The sequence below is a fragment of the Pteropus vampyrus genome, unplaced genomic scaffold (assembly GCF_000151845.1).
Source record: "Pteropus vampyrus isolate Shadow unplaced genomic scaffold, Pvam_2.0 Scaffold13, whole genome shotgun sequence".
NCBI lineage: Eukaryota > Metazoa > Chordata > Mammalia > Chiroptera > Pteropodidae > Pteropus > Pteropus vampyrus.
This window is the reverse complement of record NW_011888794.1, coordinates 1,860,859-1,885,314: the sequence shown is the minus strand read 5'-3', so window position 1 is coordinate 1,885,314 and position 24,456 is coordinate 1,860,859.

The following is a 24,456-nucleotide window of genomic DNA, read 5'->3' as shown; positions in this document are numbered from 1 at the left end:
CTATCATCTACCTATCATCTATCTATCATCTATCATTTATCCATCTATTTATCTCTAATACACTTTGACAGTTATATAAGATACAAATTTAAAATAGTGTAGTAGATTATCCAGAATTCAACCTTATATGTATTATGAGAATTTTCCCCAAGTGCCTTGATAGTGAAAGACCTGATAACAGATCTCACTCTATGTACTTTGTAATTCTTATTTTCCCATATAACTCTTTAGAGGCAGAAACTATGCTTAGACTATTGTTCTAAACCTTGTATAATGGCACAAACCTGAATACAGATTATCAATAATTTTAAATAGATTTGAACACTTGCAGTTAATTCAGTGACTTCTGGTATCAAAACTTTATTATTAGATAAAGTTATTCTGTGGCTTGATGGAAGAAATTCCTTTTCTCTAGAACAAATGTGTGCTGATGCCATAAATATTCTAATTTTGTAGTTTATTTGTTAATTTGTTTCTTCCTATTGGAGGGGGGGCAAAAGTTATATTTTAAGAGAAGAATTGTATAGTGGAAGGGAGACTGAGTCCTCTAGTGAAGAGATTTATTTAATTGGGTATGATGTCTGCACACATCAATCAGTGAGAAAAGTCGGTATCTATACTGAAAATCACATATGCTACCCTAACTCATTCAGGGCCATCATAATGTACAACTCCAGGGGTATCAATACCCAACTTATCAATGTCTGTGTACATGGTGCTCCCTGGAATTGTGTGGTATGTCCATATTTAATGGGCTTGCAAAATGGACTCAAATAGAAATTAATTGACCCCTCTTTTGGCAACTGAAGAAACATTTGATAGTGGGGTGTATAAAGCAAACAGAAAATCTGTATTATGGGAAAATGTTTAAAGAAAAGTCAGGGTGTTCTAGCTTATCCTTTCCACCAAAGGGCATTAGTATATTCATAATCCTCCGCAAATATTAAACAGCAGGCTTAGGAAGAAGGAACGAACAGGAACTTTTATCATGGGAAACCAGCTCCCACATTATTTTATACTGTTAATTCTCAGTCATTTTCAACATTTTTGTAAGGTTGATATTATATGCCAGACACCATAGTAAAACTAATGTAAAAATAGTAGTATCTCTTGGTCATGCCATCAAGTAGGTCACGATCTAACGGAATTTGCAGAAAGACGTATAAGAACCAGTTTCTCAGATAAGTAAACTATCTAACGTCCACTTTATATGAAATGTGCCAATTATGACACATTTTAATCAAGAAACACTTTTGTATTTTATTTTTTTCAATCTCTCGAATCTAAACAGAATTTTCGTATGCATTATTTAATTTGACATTTGAGTATTTAACAAGTTTCCATGTCATTTTTTCCCCAAATAAAATATGAGCTCATTTTGGGTTTGGATAACATTATGAATTGGGTTCTTTTATTTTTTAATAATGTTAGTAGCTTGTGTTTGTCATTAGTATAGTTGTCTGACTATCTTTGACTGTTAAAATGGCACTGGCTTTAGACAGTTCCTCGGGGCAGGGACTGTGTCTGCTTAAATTGCTTTGTGCAGAACACAGGTGGCCAAGTAATAAACACTTTTTGCTGATGCAATGCCTTGTACTGAAGACAAAGCCCTTGATTACTTAGTGTTTTGAAATTAGTTTTTAAAGATGCATCAGGAATCCAATTAGTGTATAATGTGTGCCTGACACTGAAACGGATGTAGAGCAGATCAACGAGACCACCCCACCCTTATCAAAGGTTTATTTTTTAAAACCAATACTGTAGGATGAAAAAAAATGTAGATATTGAATAAATAGATGATCTTTCCAAAACCTTAATAGAATTCTTAATGTTGTATAAAACAAATCTGCCTATCTGTGTGTGCGTGTGTGTGTACATTTTTCTCCATCTCTCCATTATGAGGGTTAGAAGTAGATTAATGGAACTGTTAGGAATAATTAGAAGCAAACTGGCATTATTTAGGCTAAGAATACTTGTTTGACATTGATGTGTTCAATGTAATTTTTTTTCATATAGATTAATGCTCTATTTAGGAGAATAAAAGTGTATTCCTTTTTTTTGGGACATCGGCAACTCTAAGCCTTTCTCCCCAAGGTCAACATTTAAGAGTCCTTTGGGTTCCAGAGTTTATACAATGAGCATAGTTCATTCCTTTGACCTTTAACCCTTATGGCTGTTGTGACTGATCTTTTCTCACTTTTGAGCTAGGCTTTTCCTGTGGGTTCTACATCGAGCATAGGCTTCTGCACTTCTTATGGTTAATGTTATCTTTTTAATCCAACCCCATCAATGACGTCAGAGTAATAATTTTACATAGCAAGTGATCATAAACATCTGTCTAAAATTATACAGTGGTTTGTCTTTGTCTGATTGTAAACTCTGTGAAGGTACAGTTTATTCTTCATTACATTTCTATCTCAAGCTTTGTGCTTAATAGACATACACTTAACACCAACTAACTGATTGATCTCACAACCATCTTAGTCTTTGGCTTTTTACTCAGTTTTATCCTAGGTTTTCATTTAAATTTTCAGCTTGTGATTTAAATGTTGGCTCTACCTATATCATGGTAATTCTCAGTCTCTTTTTCCTCTTGCTTGGCACTGCCAAACTTACTCAATTGCATCAACTTATGTTTTTGGCCATGCAGGTTACCTGGTTACCTTTACCTATCATTTGTCTCTGCACTTTTCCTGCCTACATTCATTTTCTTGGTGTTGCTGTAAAAAATTACCATATCCTTAGTGGCTTAAAACAATACAAATTTATTCTCTTTGAGTTCCGGAGGCTAGAAGTTCAAAATCAATCTTGAAAGGCTAAAATCGGAGTGTTGGCACTACTGCTTCTTTCCGGTGCCTGCAGGAAAGAACAGGCTCCAGTTTTGATTTCTCCAGTTTTTTAGAAACTGCTGACATGCATTAGCTCATGGCTGCTTCACTTATGTCTGCTTTTGTCTTCACATCTCCCTCTCTTCTCTGTACTCATATCTTCCTCTGCCTCCTTCCTGCATAGAGACCTGCGATTAGACTGGGCCCACCTGGACAACCAAGGATAATCGCCCCTACCATCTCAAAATCCTTCATCACATTTGCCTGTCCCTTGAACCATGTAAGGTAACATAGTCACAGGTTCCAGAGATTCAGATGTTGACATATTCGGGGGGGTCGTTATTCGGTATACCTTGTTGCCCTTCTTTAAACGGATTTGTAAAGAAACCAGAGGTTTCTAAAAATGATTCCTTTATGTTCCCCAATATGACAAAGCTCCATTTTGTTTCTTTGTTTTATTCATTTTTTTCAAATATAATATGGTCATTATAAAAATTTCAAGCAACATAGACATACATAATATATAAAAAGCTCTCCTGTTCCCAACCCTCCCATTTGTTTCCCAGCAATGACCAATATTGAGTTTCTTGTGGATTACTCCATTTCTGCATAAATGCACACACAGAAGAAGAAAAATACATGTACATTCTATGTATCCTGTGTATATACAACTATAGATGACTGATAAAGTATCAGATATTATTTTACATCTTGCTTTTTCTCAACTAATAATATATGTTGAGCATATTTCCATGTCAGCACATGTATATCTACTTCTTATTACAGTTTTGAAGAATATTGCATTGAAATAGCATGTTTATATTAGGATAATTGACATATTTGTATTATTGATTCTTCCTTTTCAGGGATAGTCTTTTATTAGTCCTTTTAAAATAACATTTCTTTACTGTTTTGTTATTTTGTTTAGTTACACTATTCTCTAATTTCTGAAGTTCATTTCTAAATATCTAGTAGTTTTTTTGTTGTTTTAAATTGTGTGTGTGTGTGTGTGTGTGTGAGTGAGTGAGTGTGTGTGTGTGTGAGTGAGTGTGTGTGCGTGCGTGCACGTGCATTGAGTTCCTAACTGATTATTGCAGGCATTTGGGAAAGCTATTATTTTGGTATGTTTCTTTGTTTGGCTATTTCACTGAATACTCATTAGGTTTATTAGTTTTTAAGTGGTCCTTTTGCATTTACTAGGGACAGAAATATATTATGTGCAACTAATGACATTTAGTTTTTCCTTCTTGGTTCAACAATTTAAAAGTTTGCCAGCTCTCTCTCTATAATTATCCTCTGGATGCTCTAGCTTCAGACATCTGTGTATGCAGGTAAATACGGTCAAGTAGCCATGGATTAGCTTCTTATAACAATCAACTATCTTGACATGTATTACGGGGAGAAGACAAGGAATGGTACTTACGGTAAATATCAGAATAAACTAAAAATCTATCATATCTTGGTAGAAATCTACAAGTCTCTGGGTTTTAATTTCAAGATATTGTGAAGATAATGAAAGATTCAAAGAGAACAGAGTGGAAATAGCATGAAATTGTCACAAACTCTGTTCCTTCTCCTCTTTATTGTGAGTCCTCACATGTCATTTACATTTTCTTCCCGTTAGTTTACTTTCTTATAAATGTGAAAGTGGTACACATTGCAGAGAGAGTGAGTGAACAGTCCATTTATTAATGAGGGTTTTTTATATCTAGGAGTGCTACATGCTAAGAAATTGTTTTCACAGTGTAAAAAAATATATGCTATTTCTAGTGTTAATGTTAAGCACTAAAAACACAGAGAAAGTTATGTACTAAAACTGAAGTAAACATAATGACAAGAACAGGGATGCAAACTTTTCAAGCAGATATAATATTTTGAAAAGGTGCAAACATATAATAAACATCACTGTCGTAGTCAAAGCAGTTGGAGAGGTAGACTAGGAAAGGCTGGGAGAATGGAGTGTAGGTTCCAAGAGTATTTAAATTCCTTTCAGAAACAGGCATAATATTCAGATTCACCATATTTTTTCCATTCGTCTTTAGCAGTTTTGAAGCATACTTGTTATAAATATGTGTGCATGTATTTAGATATAGTCTTGAGCTTCCTAACTGTATTATTACCAGGAGAGAGCTGCAAATTCATTGAAATATTCTGCACTCATATCATAAAAATCAGTTACAAATGTTGCTCTAATGCTGACTTACTTAATCTTCATAAATAATGTATTCATTTTACCCAGCTATTGTTAAATCATTTAAGAACAAATTGCCAGCGTGAAAAGAATTACACCATTACTATCCTTTCAAAAAATTATCTGCATTCATTTTATCTTTAAAAATATTTTATGAAATACTTTAAACATATCAAAAACTTTAGAGAATAATTTTGCAGATACAAGTGCAAACACACACATTTCTTAATATTTTGCAATGTTTGCTTCATTTTTTTAAGAAATAAAACACAAGAGATGCAATTAAAACCACTTTCTACTTTTTTTAATAACATTTTCTTTCATCTTTACCCCAAGTTAATCAGCACCATGAATTTGATGAGCATCCTTTATCCATTTAAAAAAGTATTTTAAATAAGCATATGTGTATCCATATGAAATATTGATCTTTACTTTTAAAAAATATAACAACTTATACCATACTGTTGATTTAATTCTGCATTCTTTTTTTATCAATATTATACTTTCAGTATTTGCCCCGATTCATATGAATCAATCTAGTTATTCATTTCAACTGCTCTATAAATTATCTATTGAATAAATAAATATTTATTCAATATTTATTTCAATTTTCTGAAACTTGAATATATTCAATATCCTGTTATTGATGGGCATTTATGTTATTTCTATTTTCCCTTATAAGATACAATGCTATATGTGCAAGGGTTTCTCTAGAATAATATTTCTCAAAAGTTAATTTGCATGTGGATCCACCTGGGACTCCTGCTAAAATGCAGATACTGATTCACTAGATCTGGGAGGAGCCTGAGATTATACATTTCCAGAAAATTGCTAAGTGATATGTTTGTTGTTTGTTCACAGAGCACAGATCACATTGAGTAGGAAGGTACCAGGATATATTTTATATATCTCTAAATATATCTATTTCTATCTATCTATCTATCTATCTATCTATCTATCTATACACACAGATATATATATAATGTATAGATAGATGATATATATTCGCACAAGAGTTCAAGTATGCCTATGATGTGAGTATTGAAAGCCATCTAATTCAACACTGTCCCAACTCCTTTTACATTTGGCTTTCTCAACTTTAGAGTTTGAAAAGCAATCTAGTCTGAATCTCAAACTTCTTTGCTGCAAGAGATGGCTAAGTTATCAAATAGTTCTGGCCAATGCAATATAAGTATAAATAGCTAATGCCAACTCAATCACCTCTAATCTTTCTCTTGCCTGGAACTGCGGTGATTCTGGAGGTGCAGCAGCCACACATTAAGGAAAGCAGAGTGACAAAATAGGTCTGGTTCCTTGAGGGCATTGCTAGCCACTGCTCCAGCCCTGGGATGCCTGTCCAGATAATTTTTATTTTAATGTCTGAGACAAACCCCTTGCTTGATTAAACCACTGTAATCTGGTTTACCGTTACTTATACCTGAACATCATTCTCAATGATACAGTGTCTCTGAAACTTTTGCCAAGTTACTTCCCAAAACACTCCTGTTATTTTATACTTCTATCAGGAGCATGAGACCATTCTTAATTTTATTTTTCCACGTCTTTGATAGTTCTTGGCATCACTGAGTAATTTAAAGTTCTTTCCCAAATAATATTAATAATGAGAATGACATCTAATTGTGTTTTAATTTCCATTTCTGTGGTTACTAGTGTTAAAGGTGTGTTCATTGCTCATTTTCTCCTCTGTAAATTGTTCTTGTGGTTGTCAATTTTCCCATTGAAAATTGGAAAAATTTCCCATTATTTGTCACTTTGTTACTGATTTATTATTCAATTTTTACGTTTTATATATGCCCAATCAATATATTTTTTTCAGATTGCGGGGGGTGGGGAGGGAGTTCCACTTTGTTTATGGCATCTCTAGGCAAAATTTAAATTAATTATGATCAAATTTATAAATATTTTCCTATACATTTTGTGCTCCTTGTTTCCTGTTTAAGATATGTCTCTCACCCTGAGGTCTTACATTCTTTTTGAAAAATTGTCTTTATTTATTTGTTCTAGGGGACATAAGTCAGACAGAAAAAGACAAATACTATATGATATCACTTAATTTTGGAATCTAAAAAAGGTCATATCTTATATTTTTTTATATAGTTTGAACATTTTGCTTTTCTCTTTCAAATTTTAATCTACCTCATATAGATGTTTTTGAAAGCCTCCCCTCTCTTTCTCACACATACACACACACAGACACACACCCAGTGAACCTGGTTCTGTCTCGTATTCAGGATAAAGCCTATAAATCAAGGCTGAGGCAATGGGATCTTATGTTAGTGGGGGAATACTTGGGGAAAAGGAGGAAAGCTGGGAGCTGTGGCTGCTTTCTTAGCTGGTCAACTGAATGCATTTCTGTTATACAATGTGAGGAAAGAATATAAATTTATATTTTCCATATGAACAACCAATTATTCTAGTTCTACTACATATAAAGTTTATTCTTTACTGTTTTGTAAAGTCAAATCTGTCATTTAACAATGTGCAGTTGCTGCTCTATTTTGCAAATCTATACTAATGATACACACTGTCTTAATATCTAGTTTAGTGAGTCCTCCCAAAGTTGTTCTTCAAAATCTACAAAGGTTGTTTCCCAAATAGGTCTTTGGGAGTAAAGTTTAGAGAAATCAGTCCTACTGTCTGAGGACCTATCACCATATCTAAGCAGGTGATTCAATGCAAATACTGGAAAACAGAATCTCACACTCACAAGAAAGATTAATCTGAGCTATTTCTTAATGATGTCTTTTCTATACATTCCATCATTCTATTAAGCAAGTTATATCTTTGTGATGCATTATATTATTGCAGCAGTGGGTTCTAGCATCAGGAGCTGATTGTCATACCTCTTCTGCCATAAAATTGGTTCGTTGGTATGAGGCAATGCAGTGCAGGGTTTCTCTCAGCCCTAAGATGGCAATGATCACAGAAGCACTGCGGTGGGCAAGGAAGACAAACTTCTCTTTAGCCCTGGTTTGAAGAAGTGAGCATGTATCAGTTTTCCCATCTTTATACGGTACAGTTTCTATCTTTATTACTTAGACAAAGTAAACGTTAGGCTTCCGCAGCCTACACTGATGCCTGAAACCCAGGGTGCATGTGGTTTTAGTCTCTACTCATTGCTCTACATTTATATTCTGTTTCTAATACTTGGGAATGCTTATTTTATTTGGCTTTTAAAATACCTCTTTATGTATTTATTTATCATTGCTACACAGTTTAATGTAGGAGGCAAGATGTCAGAGAAATAAAAGTTTAAAAGTGCCAATTTCACCAGAAATTCTATGTTTTATTTTTCTCTTTTTTTTAAATCTAAAAATAAACACCTAAGCAAGGCAGAAACAATTTTCAAAATGAAGAAACCACATACTGTTACTAGCTGATATACCTAAAATATCTTACCAATATATAACATTAATAATAGCTAGGCAATCCTAGATGATACAGCTTCTGGAGTCTTCTCCTTCCTTTGAAATTATAAAGCAAGGGAAATTATTTTAGCTAGATAACATCCTGAACAACGGCCAGGCAGTAGCTAAGAATTACATTAATATGTATTAGCTTTGAATGAAATTGTGTTTTCTTCAGTATTTCTTTATGATCTAGCAGAGCAAATTCAAATATCTGCCCTGTTTTTTTTTTGTTTTGTTTTGTTTTGTTTTTAGTGTTTTCCTTGAGCTATCTATCCCTTCCTACCAAAACATATATTAAATTATTCTGTAACATTTCATCAGGCAACACTGCTCCTTTCTCCTGAAGACAAACATGCTTGTTGCTACTATGATGTTTTTGCTTATTCTGGCTTTTCTTTCCATGGCATTCTCTAACACTTTTTTCTTATCTGTCTATATCCTTCACATCTTTCATGAACCAATAACACCAATGTTCTGCACAAAGCTGTCCAGCTTTTCAGAAGTCCCACACTAGTTTGCTCCATCCCATTTATGCTATCTCATGCTTCTCTACTGAGTTATTTTTCATACTTTAACTTTATATGTGTTGACACCCCTTTGAATTTTAAGCTCCTTGAGAAGAAAGAGTATGTCCTATATTCCTTTGAATGTTCCACCATGCATGGCCAAATGCAGAACACATTGTTGGCTAGCTAATTTGATGAGAGATCTAGGGATATAAAATCACTTTACTCTTTTTCACTCCTAGTGGCCTCATCCTACCCTGACCATTTTTCTGTTAGATATACCTGTGGAATTTCTGCCAGGAGTAATTAGAAAGGAGGACTAAATTTACTTCCTCTTTATCTGATGCAATTATTCATCCCCTCTGCTCCCACTCATACATCCTCTCTTTACTTTGTCAGAAACAATGATATTTGGTTATGCAGTCTTCTAAGTTTATAAGCATTCCATATATTGTCAGTCAAAAGTTGAACATATACTGACCCCTTGCCTCAAAACCTAAACTATGCTAGACATTTTGCATATCTGTTATACAGGGAATACAGCAACAGAGTTAACAGGGAAGTCAAAATTACCCAATTAAAATATAATTATAAAAATAATCCACCTAATGAATTCAGTATCATATCTGCATATTTTCTATTCAGTCTTCTATTTCATGAAAAATACATAAAGAACGTAGTATTCAATAGCAAATGTATAGCATAGAGCTTGGGAGATTCAAGAGAAAGTGGAGAGAATAATATTTAGGTCAAAGTTCAATGTATCTTACACTCCTAAGCAAATCAACTGGCATATTTTCTACATGTTTGTGTTCTCCTAAATTTCTAAGAATTGCAAGAAAAAATAAATTCAGTGAATTACAGGCAATTTATACAATGGTGTTACAGTTTTGCAATGTAAGCAAGCAATGGTAAAATGTGTTATTTTCCTTGTTAAGCCAATTTAATGTATTAGTTTGTAGCATATGGCATGTGAGCCTCATGATAGGAGAATAAGCTTAGGTTTTTATTCCATCTACCAATAGGTGCCAGCATTCATTCAGTTCCCTCCAGGCATGGTAATTGTTCACATAACAGCAGGATGCACATCTAAACTCATGGCAATAGCTGAGAAATTGAGTTTGTCTTACATTTTTCTCTCAAGCCTTTATTATACCGTGTATTTCAGAGTGGTGACTTGATTTTTATGCAATTTAATGCTCTTGCTGTGAGTATCATCTTTGAGAACTTATGATCTTTCAGTTCATTCTTCATTCAATAATGTATTTATGTGTTCTGTACATAGCATTATTTCGATACCAACTATTCTGTCAAATGTTCCAAAATAAGTCAATTCATGCAAACTGGGCCAAATAAATCAGTCCTAAGAAATAGGCCATCAATTCCATTACACAAGTGAAGGGTAAGAAACACTGTATTACAGTAAAAAGTAGAACAACTGTAGACACTAACGTATGCATTACCAATATAGCAACCCTCTTATTTTGGTACATGCCACTTCTATTATTTTTAGGACAGTGATTACCATAATATAAGTTAAGTTCTGATAGGGGGTTGTGCTATAAAAGGAATTATGGTTTGTCTTCAAGTATGGCCATTTCAGGTAAGGCATCATAGAAGAAGTCTCAGACCACTGCAAGATAATATTAACATACTAAAATATCTAAAAGATCAGAAACATAGAAGTATTTTCTAAGAACAAAGAGAAACTCATGAAATCAATAACCATATTTTGAATCCTTAAAGGAGAGTATCAACTATATTACTTTCGCCATCTTTGTAACGAAACAAACTCTTTGTGAATTCATTACATGACACAGTCAGATTTTTTATTCTAAGCAACAAAAACTAACTCTGTCTTTCTTAGGCAGAAAATAATACATTTGGAAGAATGTTTGGTCCCAGAAAGCACAAGAAGAGAATCTGACTCAGAAAATGGGCCTAACTCAAGGGACCCTCGGCTGAGGGACTGGCACAGTGAGCCTGCCTCACTGATGCATCTGCCATCCCTGCCTCTACACCGGCACCAGTCAATGCTCCCACTACTGCCTCCAGACGTGGAGGGTAGGAACACAAATTGCAATCTCTTCCTTCTCTAGGGGTCACTTGGTCTAGAGTCAAAGTCTCAGGAAAGAGATTAAGCATCTCTAGATTAAGCAACCTAGATCACTTGCTCACTCCTAACCATCTGAGTCTGTTAAGGGTTGTACCTTTTTTCTTTGGAATCTGCCTTCTTTAAGAAACACATACCATTCAAATAGGATTAAGATGCCTGTGAATTTATAGACTTCAAGCAAACTAACTTTTTCAACCTTTCTCTATTCATTTATTAATCGCTTAGTTATATGCTTTCTTAGTTTCTAACACTTTCATTTTATAATCACTTTTTAACCTGCAATAACACTGTGAGTTATGAAGTTAGATATTTCTACTATATTTGTATAGATGAAGATAATAACATCTAAAAAACTTAACTTGAATGATTGAAACTCAGATCTTTGACTAAAGTCAAGTGGTCATTCTTCTACATTTATATCACGGACATATTTTTGTATTTGCCTTTCTGTCTTGCTTCATTTAAGTGATGGACAAAATGTTATAATTATCTTAACTAATTAATGATATTCATGTAAAGAATGAAAAACACACACTATAACTTGAAGATATACATTCACTCAGTGTGAATTATTTCCCAAACTACATATTGTGGTCATCATATATAAATGGCTAACGAAAACCATGTATTCTTTGAAGCTCAGTTTGGCTGATTCCCAACAGTTTATATTTTTCCACATTTTTCACCCATTTTAAAATGAATGTATTCTAGAGTGAAATTAATTAGTCAATTTTAGTCTTTGTTTTCTAAAATATATTCGAGGATGATTTTAAATATTACAAAGACTTAAACTGATTGCAAATTGATCATCTTTATTTTTTAAGGTTGGATTTTGATAGTTCTCCACTTTATAATCAAAGATCCAAGTCACAATTTGTGTAGACTTTAATAAAGAAAAAATTTGCTTGAGAACTTCTCTCTCAAGTAACAGTGTGCCACTTATAATAATACACCATTTCCTTCTACAAAACTGATTATATTCTAAATGCTGAATAGTGGGCAGAGACACAAAACTTTCAGACTGCTTCTGCTACACGAGCATTTCTTCAGAGTTTCGTTACTAGTACCCTCAGGTTTGAATCACTTGGAATTCTTTTGCAGCCATATATTTTCACATCTGTGTACTGTAACAAAATAGTTACCAATGCTAGCTAGGATATCTTTCCTGACAAAAGACATTACAGGTTGGAAAAACTCTAATATAAAACATCTGTTGAAGTAGAGAAAACTGACGTGTAAAGAATTTGCATTGTTCAAGCACAAGTTGAAATTTTTCACATTTAAAATGATTTTTATGATCCCTATTTTTGTAAAACACTGTCTTTTGTAATCATATGAAAGTTAGCGAAAGATTGCTTTATCTTGGTCACTTTCAAGGATACCTTAAGGCTAACGTGATTTTGTAGATATAACTTACATCTCTTGGGAAAATATTAAAGTACTTGTGTCAAGAACAATCTTAAAATTATTTTTGAATGCTATATTACCTTGCACATTGCTGGGACTGTAAACAATGGCCAATTAGTTTGGTATGTTTATTAAGAGAACATGAGCTTTTCTTTCAATATTGAAAAAAGTACTATTACATTATGTAATTGAAACCTGAGTAAATGAGAAAATTATATGATGTATTAACAATCTTGTATGGCATATATTAAGCCCCCATATTATTAAAATGAAATGAGTATATTATAGGTTGATAATGTTTTTATATACTACATTGTTCTCAAAGCTAATTGAGAAGCAAATTGGACACATTTTATTAAATGCTCATCACATATTATCATCCCATCACAGTATGGATAAAAAAAATAGTGTTTATAATACAATATAAGAAAAGTTAAAAAAATAGAGGTATAATCTAATTATTATGTCTAAGGACATAAGAAATGGTATAACCATGAATTTTTTTTCAAAATAGTAAATGAAATGTTGTTTCTTTCAGTTAAGTTTCAGATAATACCCCTTTTTCCAAATTCCTCATGGTCCTTCACATTAGATATGTAATTTTCCATTCTTCTGGAAAAGAAAAGCTGTTGTATTGCTATTCTTTAGTACACATTACATATAGTTGGGGCAACATTGCACTAATCATTTTCTTCCCCTGGTAGGAGGCGACTATCATGCGTTATCCACTGCTGAAGAAGATGAAGCAGGCTGGTGCATATCACCCAGATAAGTTCGAGTGTATTGGAAAGAATTAGACAGGATCCCTAGGTTCTATTTCTGCACATGCCATAAAACAGCTGGGAAGAAACAAAATTTAGAATTGCAAGGAGATTTTCAACACACATAAGATGCAGTCCCATATTTTTTTCGGGGTGCCAAAACATTGTTACCAATCTGCTTGAACATGTAAATTAATAGGAAAATTATCACCTCATAAAATAGTCCATTCCATTTCTTTTCTATGGCATTATTGTTATGACCGTCATTCCCTTGGGCACTCAGTCTTTTTGATACAAAAGAGGTGCAATGTGATACGTTCCTTCCAAACTCACTGCACTTCATACAAAGACTTCTCTTTTCCAGGTAAATAGAGTCTCAGTTCTACAAATTGTATTTTCTATAATACTTTCTAAACTTTTTATATTATCTAGCAAAATGTTTGGCAAATTATCCATATGCTGCTAATTGAACTTGTTGCTTTCTTCAATATGTAATTGTTTGCTAACGTTTTTCCTGTGACGTAGATGACAGAACCTCAGACTAGGTATGTAGAACATGGGGGAATATTGCTCCCCTTGGTTTAAAAATCAGAATTCTTTTAATCGATTATTCTTTATATTAGAATTTGAGAACTCAAATGATGTGCTCATATGGAGATCAGATTATTTTCATAGATATTTTCATTAGATTGTGTCTCCTTCATTCTGTACTTATCTTCTTGAATACGTTTAACCATAAATAAAGTCTGCATCACTCATTCACCTAATTTTGATTATTTATACCCGTCATTTCAATATATTAGAGCATACTTAAATTTAAAAGTTTTAACTTGCATATACACTCTCTAGTTTGACTTTGTGCAAAGGACCATTATTGAATAAAGACTAAATATAAAATTACCTACTAGTTTTCATTAAAATCTCCCAATATAGAATCATGAACTCAGAAATTCCTGCTAGCATTCATATTGAGAATCTCAATTATTAATTCAGGTTAAGTTTAAAAAAATAAATTTCTGTGCCCCGGCTTTCTCTTCTTCCTCTTTTTTATTTTATTTTTATTTTTTTTAATACAAGGAAGCATTATAAATCCTTCTACCACATTCACTTTCTAAAACATCTAACCTTCCTCTACTCAACCTAATATTCGCATTGCCCTAATACATCAGTGTCCCTATGTATTGTCTGATGACAACCACCTCTGAAGTGGCGCCTATGTGTCATTGCCCTCTCTTCTAATACCTGCAACTTGGAACTTCCCTTACAATATGCTTTTTGGTGGCTGTCTACCTCTTGGTCAAGGCTGTCTGGCTCAGACTGCACCAGACCCCATCAAATCCCGGTTCTGATTAAAAAAAAAAAAAAAGATCATGATGATAAAAAAAATTCAAAAATGCTTCCTTTTAGGGATTTCTTATGGGAATATTTCTGTACTCGGGAGAATCTTTGAATGGGAAATTAATTTCATGCTATTTAGAACTCTATTTAAGTCTGGATTAGAACTGTTTAGGTTTTCGGGTTTTGATGAATTGATTTGAGTGGTGCAGCACAGAATACCCAATTTCTAGGGAATCATGTGCAGAAAGGGATACAATTCTGCCTATATTCATTCTTCAGTGTTTTTCATGGCCCTGGAAATGCTGTGTCGATTTTTATGTGATTATGATAGCAAACATCTGGAATACCAGATGTGAGCAGACACATTAAGGGACATTTAATCTATACATTTAAGAATGAGTCAAGTTAATCAGAAAACTCATTTCATTTCTGAAAATGAGTTAGATAAGCCAAATCAATAGTAAAAGTCTGTATAATCTGGAAGACAAAAGATTTTAAAAGAGACCATATGGCGCTTAAGACAAGAAATAATATGTGAGTTAGTGTGTGTGTGTGCATGTGTGTGTCTATACAAAAATTCAAACTCCTTTGCAAGTCATATATGTCCCTGAGAAGAGAAGGCTAAATAAATGAAGAAAATTAGATGTCCATATGTTCTTCATCCATTAATTATATAATAATTATATTTAGGAACATGGATCGGATATAAAGATTTTCGTAAATATGCCTGGAGAAGTATACTATAGATTTCATATACTATATTCCAAATTTCAGAGAAATATTAGCTTCATCACATAATTTCTGATTACTAAAACTATATATATATGAAACTATATATATATATAAATGATAAAGATTTGTAAATATTATGTAAATCTTTGATTGTCTCCCAATAAATTCTGCTAACAAAGATTTAATTTAGAAAAGGGGCATTTCATCTGAACATGTTTAATGCTTAAACCATCAAGCAACTCTGACTGCTAAAACTGTTAAACAACTTTTTTCTTAGAAGAAAAAAATGTATACACTCCATCTTGAGATGTTTGGAGACAGCTGAATTGACATATAAGGAAACTTGACCATGGTCAAGATTCAGAGATTTAGAATTCCATAATTCAATTCTACTCATTATGAAAACAAAGATGAGACTTTGCCTCACATGTCAATCAGTCTATTAAAAATTACCCCTTTTTTCCTTACAATATTTTATAAAGATTTATTCTCATTCTTTATTACATAAAAGAATCAACTTAAGAGTTAGCCAAAATACAGATTTCTTGTCCTACAAAACTAGGAAATCAAAATTTCTGGTCTTGGGACCCAGAAATCTGTATTTATAATAAATACTTCAGAAAATTTTGATGTTCTTTACTGTACTGTCTCTAGTTTTCATATAAATGTATAAATACAAAAATTAACATACATTTATAAAGTCATTTGCATAATCTTGTTTTGGAGTCATCTTATATTGCTAATATTCTGCTGTGAATGTTTCATTTTACTGTTTTTCAATAGATATTAATCAAGAGACTGCTATGTTGCAGCCCTGTGCTGTCTCATAATACAAAGATGAAGACCTTTCCCTACAGAAACTTTGAATGTAATAAAGAGACATATCATTTAGCAAATACTGATATTAAAGTTAGCAAATGGAAAAGTAAACACAGCATGGCAATAGCTTAGTGAATGTTGTAAATTTGAGGTTTTGAAGAAAAACAAAAAGGAGGATGCCTCTGCCTCTTCTCAGGTAGATCAGAGAGATGTTTTGTAGAAGTAAGGCGTGCGCTAAAGCTTGAAAGAGAAGTAAGAGGAATGAAATGGGTTAGGTGTTCTATTCAGAGGGAATGGCATGCACAAATGTGGAGAGGTCTAATGTGTTTCAGAAGTGAAGAGTGTAATTGGGAAATAATTGAAAAGGAAGGTGCAGGGAGGTATGTACCTGATCAATGAAGTGTCTTTAAATAGATATTAGCTTGTAGGCAATGGAACCATTACAGGATTTTAAAAAGACTAATATGATCAAATCTGTATTTTAGGAAAAAAATCAATTAAGTGACAGTATGATGAAAATGGAAGTCAAAGCTATTTAATAATACTTCAGGACACAAAAAGTGGGTACTTGAACGATTGCAATAATCATGGGGGTGAACAAGAAGAACTCTTCACAAATTTACAATTCTATAAACTTAGTTAAATATAAAAGCAGCCCCAATTCAATTTGAAAAAAAATCCACATAGACCTTCAGAATTAAATTAAGTGATACTACATGAAAGATATATGCAATATAAGAACAGTTACATATTTGAAGGGAAACTTGATAGAAAACACAATGATTAAACTGACTATCGTCCCAAAGACTTATAGAAATTTAAAGTTATGATAAAATTCAGAATCATCTTGTCCAAACCAAAGTAGATTTAGTTGAAGTTGCGGACTGCAGGGTGAGTAACTAGGGAGCTATGTGTTTAATAATTAAAAAAAAAAAAAAAAAAGCATAATACTGAGGGATTCCATCCCATTACAGAGATACAAGGAGCGATTTTTAAAAAGGATTTGTTATGATTGAGAGAGAATGAGAAGTTTGAATAATAGGAATGATAATAATAAAGCCAACATCTTCACATTTTATTTTCTATATTTTTCTCATCATTGGGTTATAGGAAAATAGCCTATTTATTTCATACTTATATTAATCTTTACAGAATTCTTACAAAAATTAAAAATTATGTGGTTGAGTTTAACTAATTATAAAAATTTTTGTTTTTATGCAACAGTAATTTATTTTAAGAAATCTCTGTTTTAAATTACATTAATTATAAGCAAAGCTTATAATTGTTTCTATTGAGCTAGCTAGATAGGTATCATCTATCAATTCACATACATAAACATATATTCACACATATATACATGTGCATGCATACATTTAGATATTCCTGCACATGTAAAACATGCAGATAATTACACACACATGCACATTTTTGAGCACAAAAAACATAATTTATATTTTCTTTTTACCACAAGTACTGCCTCATGCTCTGGGTTAAAAAAAAAAAAAAGTCAATATTTTTTTCCTACATTAACTTGTACTCCTTGTGTGTATAATTACTGGAAAAAAATGTAAGAAAATAAATACAATTTTACTACTTAATGAATAGTTAATAAACACTCATGTTTTACCTGGAAGCTACAAATATTAGAAATGTTATTATCAGCAAAAATTATATTTTTATTATAAGGTTCTTTAAATATATTTTGGCACACATGTATATCTATCCTGTACAATGGAATCTAAAGTATAATTTCACTTAAAATTTATGGTATAGTCACAAATTACAGATATAAAACAGTTTTAAATGTCGAATCCATTCTCATCAAAAACCTAGTTTTTCATTCTATTTTAAGATCTGAAGATAAAAGAGTAAATTAGAATAAAAAATCTATGTATTTTGTATTATTTATGATGATGCTAAGCATGTCATTTTTGCAGACATTAAAATTTACATATTCTCAGTGATTTTAAGGAAGCCTGTGATGATGGTGCATTGAATTCCACAATTTAGAAAATCGCCAGTAACATGAACGTTTGAGCCTCAAATTTGCTAATGTACTGATAACCAATATTAATATACATACAAACATTAACATATGGAGGTTTTTTTTAAGCAGTCATCAATGGAACCCATAAAAGGTCTAAAGCATGTATTGAGATACCACACAACTCAGCAAAGTTTCATGAAATATTAATGTACTTTTTAAGTCATTTTAAAATTCAGTAATTAATAATTGATTAGTCTATAAAACAGATGTATTGCACAACAGCATTAACACTGTACCAAATTTACTCGAAAATTAAATTTGTTCTAATCTTTCCTTTTTTTTTTTACAAAAAGGGAAGAACAGGTAAAATACTCTTCTTTTTTCGATGACATTCTGAAACCTAAAGTCTCTACTCATTGTCTTATTAAAAACATCTTATAGAAAAATAAATATTACAAAAACATACTGTAATTTTAAAGAATATATTTAATGAACTTAAAACAATAAGTCATTTTCAGTAAGTAAATATACAATGATGCAAGTAAAACACCTGGGAGAAGGAATCATAGCACTTTTTCCAGATTGCCAGTTGTTTCACTAGAGTCAATATCTAAGATGTTATCATTGAAATCAACAAGCCAACTCTAATTTTACATTTAATTCCCTTTAGAATTCAGAAAATACTTAGAGGGTTAAAAGTCTAAATTTTCAATTTCATAGAGATGGGAGGGAATGCATCTTAAGAAATTTAAGAGAGAATTAAGCTCAAAAGTCAAGGATGATTGGTTAGTCTTAAAAACCCCATAGATTTTTATAATTAAGACTAGGTTAAATATGGAAGATTTGCCTAAAAACTCTATGACATCAGCAGAGGGAATGCCTCACCCGACCCTTTTAACTTAAACCCACGCCCGTGTGTGTGTGTGTGTGTGTGTGTGTGTGTGTGTGTGTGTGTGTAGTCAGATATCTACCATTCCTTTACCAGGTTTACATATTCAGGCTGACTTATAACCCCATTTTTTATTTTGAAATAGTACACATGTTAGATACATGTGTAAATTATGAATTATAACAGTAAATAATTAAAGATCTGTGAACTCGCTCTCTATTTAATGAAAGGAAACGTTACTAAATCTTTTTTTTTTTAACCAGTTTGTCTGTCTTCCTCTCAGAGAAAGAGAACACACACACACACACACACACACACATACACACACACACACACAATTTCCAAATCGGTTTGTTTTATTATTCTCTTTATTTTTATAATGTATGTATTACTTGTAAATGTACTACATTTTTTAAATTCGTTTTTTGCTTTTTCTTACAAAAATGTTTTCATAATGTATATACTTTCCATTTTTACAATTTTGATGCTCATTGTTATAATAAAATTATTTTTATCTTTGTATACTCTTCATTCAATAAAAAGTTATTTAACCATTCTTTCAATGGACAGTAGGTTGTTTCTCACTATATGACATTAAAGAAAATGCTACAATGGTGTTCTTTTCCATGTTTCTTAAGACAAACCTACAAGGTTTTACTCATTTGCAGGATGTAACTAAATTATTTTCTAGAATCATTATATCAGTTTTCACCCACAGGCTGTAGAAGAGCATTCTCGAACACAAGTGTGCCAGCATTTCATAGTTTTACAAATTTTTATTCTTGCCAAATTAGTGGTACCAAATATTAAGGCTAAGCATATTTTTATATATGTATTGAATGTTTGTGTTATCTTATGATATGCTTATTTATAAACTTTGCCCATTTTTCTATTAGATTTAATTTTTATATTTAAATTTCAGTATCCTTTAATTTTTATGTCAACTAATCCTTTGTTGATTATATGTAAAGCAAATATTTTTGTAGATTATGTTTTCTCCTTTATGGTGGCCACACTTCTAAAATAAGCCCTGATCATATAGACTGCAATTAACTAAATGAAAGTGTGTTTTCCTTAAAATTCCTGAAAGACTTTGACAGTTCAAAGCAGCACAAGTCTGCAGATTACAAACAGTTTGAATTATGTGGATATGAAACACATTGTCCCCACTTTGTAGCTATCACTTGAGCACCATCGAAAATGGGGCAGACACAAAGATCTGAACTTATAACATCTATTTCTGAGATGCAGCAGAAGGGGCAAGAACCTTTAGATGGGTTTGATGATGACAGGCAAATTATTTCAGTTGAAGAGAGCAGGAGAAAGAGAAAAGACAGGAGACATTTGAATACTAAAAATATCAATTTCTAAAACTGGTAGGACAAATTTAATTATAACAAGGGTAAATTTCATGCAAAATGAATCAATGTTTCAAATAGAGTATTTGTCTAACAGTTATGTTGATCCTGTTACTATCCCAAGAGTATTAGACCAGAAAAATGATTATATATTATAATTACAAATTTGTAGATAAATTCGATGGAAGCTTTTTACAATCTTTGGTGACAAATACATGTATGTATTTAGGCTTCTTTGGATCACATAACAGTTTTGTCAATTCTAGCTGCTTATACTAGTTTTCAAATCTTACAATCCTAATAAAGTAATATACAGAGTTTTAAAAATTAACTCACATTATCAATGTTGAGAAACAATTCCTTATGACATTTCTGCACATGTATTAATCAGCTTTTGTCCTGGACTAAATTTCAAGGATGTTTTTCTAGCAAGAAACCTTAAAAGATAGAAACAGTGTCCTGTTTCAGGATTGCATACAGGTTTGTTTGCAGAGCAGTTTAAAAGATAGAATGTCACCCTTGGAAAAGTGTGAATAGGTTTGCTAATAGCCATTTTTAAAAGATAGGGGTTTCCTAAGCTCAGGGTTCTTCAGCTGTGACAGTAGCCCAGAAGATGTAGCATCCACCTGAGCCAAGCTCTGCTTCAACTGCGTGGAACAAGGCGGACAAGGGGAACTGATTCACTGTCTGTTATATGGTACGGGATAAAGTAATGATGTCCTTTGTCTCTGACCCGGGAGTCTCATGCCCTCTGTCAGCATCTGTGAAGGTGTGGTAGGTTAGTAACATGTTAGTTTGTAAAAAGGGTAATATCTAGGATGCTGCACAGCCCTTGAAATATAAAATGATGCTTCTTTTGCTGTAATTTTTTGGTAAATCTATACTTTTGTCTATTACTACCACTCATTCATATGGAACTTCTTGATGGTCCCTCCAATAATAGAATGGCTTAGGAATTCTTGTAAAACTAGAGAAATTTTTTTTCCTAAATGTGAATATTTCTATTATCCTATACCAATTCTCTTTTGAATTTGCTATTGTAATATATCTTTAAAACCAAAGGGTAGAATTTTCTGATATAACTAGTGTAAAAAGAAGTGCAACATTACAAATAATTCTGACCACTTAGAATTCACTTAAGTTGAAAAAATAGTTAATTATTCAGGGGATCATTTCATAAACTACATAAATTTCTAACCAATGTACCTTATACTTGAAACTAATGTTAAGATAATATTTTTAAAAAGTAATTATTTATTATTTACATATTCTTTGTTCATAGGATACTGAATCTAATGTGAAAGTTAATAACACACCAAGATAAATACTAAAATATACCAAATTTAATTATGGGAAATGTGAGATTTCTAGTTCATATATGTATATACCCTAAATAAGAGATAAGGAAATTCCAAGGAAACCTCTCTTACTTTTGCTTTAGTAAAAGAAACATTGAAAGTTTTTAACTATTGTAAGTAATCCAAGATATCTAATATGCAATAAAAAGGGTTTGACTTTCCAGATGAGTTATATTTTCATATGTGGCCTTTCAATGCCTGGATGCTTGTTCAAGATGTCATAAAAGTAATTGCCTATTAGATGGCATATTATGATTCATAAGATTCCTTCCAACTAACTCTAAGACTCGATGATTTTACAACTTTCAGAATTTTTTTTTAAATTCACACGAGTACTTCTAATTATTTTTTTAACAATTTAATTGCAAAATTGTATTTTACACATTACTAGATTAATTCTATTAATGGAATCATTTTGCATTTAATGTGACATTAGATTTTCCAGTTTCATTTCATTCTTTACATGTGCTGAAAATCAAGCAAGTTTTAAGATATACTCGGACATTTCAGAAGTTAATGTTTATTTTTATATAGATTCTTAGGAACTTTGGTTTTCAGAAAACTTAACTCATCTAAATAGAGTCTATAACTCATAAATGTATATATTTACTCAATCTTTGTTTTCTTTATTGCAAAAAGTAAGCTGACATCTCTTCTTCAAGAGAGTGTTTTTCAGAGCCATATGGATCTCTTTATGACATTTCTTGAAGAACATCTAATTTCATTTTTTAAGATAAAGTTTTAAATAATCTAATGTATGTTACAACTTCAAACCTAAAAATGTCAAGGCTAATAAATGTATTTTATACTAAAGGATAACAAATATTAGTCTGAAAATGTATCTCTATGTTTTAGTAACAGAAAACCTAGGTGATCATTTGTGGGAGAAAAATTAATAAATTCATAATTTAAAGTATGGACTCTATGGGGTTTCCTTTTGAATAAAACAACTGAAATATTTGAATTATACAAAAATGGCAAAAACAAACAAACAAACAACAGCAACAACAACAAAAACAAAAAAAAATCCTCTAACCTAAACTGAGTAAGTTAAGTAAATTGCTTTAATCTCTCTTTTCTTGTAGATGTTTGTTATAATATTGGGCTCAGTGGAAAATATACCTGTTTTATTCTAGCAAGAAACCTAGAGATAGTGATAGAGGCAGCTAGAAAAAGAGAAGGAAAGACAGAAAAGAGAGACAGAGAGAGAAAAGGAAAAACAAAGTTAAAAGTAGTGGCTTTTAGCAATGATGAAAAAGATGTTTTAAGTGGCAAAATGAGATGCATATGAAATGGCCAAATAGTCTCTTTCCACCCAGAAAACATTCAATTCAGAGTGACCTGTGGCCATAAATTACCAGCTTGAAGCTTCGGATCCTAGTCTTGTAATTTCGTCAAAATCAACAAGATGCAATCTTAAGAACTGTTTGCACGGTGTGAGGACGAAATGATGCCCTTGTTCTTTCAGACAACTGAGTCTGACGCACAAGAGTTTGACTACTTTTCTGTCTCTCTGTAGCCGTATATGGCCATTGTAAATAATTAAGTAGAAATTTGTTACCCTTTTGTCAAATGTATTTCTGATGTTTCTCTTCCTAGCTTCCATTAAGAAATCCCTTGATTAAATTTTAAAGTCTTAAACAATTTGAGAGTCTGAGAGCATTGGATACAAACTACAATTTGAATGTTTTACAGGGGAAAGTCATATTCTCTCTGGGAGTAGGAAAAATAATGTCAGGTAGTTAGTATGCAGCCCCATGATTTCTTTTTAAGACATGATATTACGGATTTGATTACCAACCTTGTAGCTGGTTCTTGTAGGTCATTTGTTTTCCTAACTTCTTTTTTGAAGATATTTAAAATATATTGCTTAAATATTTGGATATATTTTAATTTAAGCAAAATATGCTTGCAACTAGAAATTTAAACTTTTAACCAGTCCAACTCTTACATAATATGATAAAAAAAATGCTGAGCAAATGCTTATTTACAAAAATAAACTTAAAACCCATAATTCATTTTTATATTTTATTATATTCTCAAGCAAATTCTAGGAAAGGAAACAAAAAATGAAAAAAAGGAGCTAAATAGTAAAATGTGATTTTCCTGATTTATGCTTTGGAAAATATGAGTAACTTTAATTTTTAATCATATTTTTAAAATGCATGAGTTAAAAACAGATTGGTATGAATATATGACACTTGTTGTGGGGGTATACCATAATTATTATATACAGTTTGTAAAAATGAAGCAACCTTTAAAACTAGAACACATCTAATTAAAAAAATATGGCATTGATTTTCTATCTCTAATAAGAAGCAGAACACATTGTGTATCATGAAGCTGTGACATAATGAAATGTTTTCTGCAGATTTATATTTCCTTTAATATGGGTGAAAGCTATAAGCCTTTATTTTTCCTCTCCGTACATCTTTCCCCTTTTGCTTCAATAACATGGATGAAAATGAAATACATACTTATAGTACTTAGAACTACTCTCCTCAGGGATTTTATTTTTGTGATAATCCATTTCCTTAATAACTCATCTATTTTGACCACTGCGGTGTCATTACATTTATATTTTATATGTGTTTCTTTCATTTTGAGATAAAAAAAAAAAAAGAAACTTTACGATTATTTACTTAGTAATCCTCTCTGGTTCTGAGTTATGTTTTGCATGTATGTCATAAACCCTGAATCTAATTAGAAAGTGCTAAAAATTAAAATTGCACTTC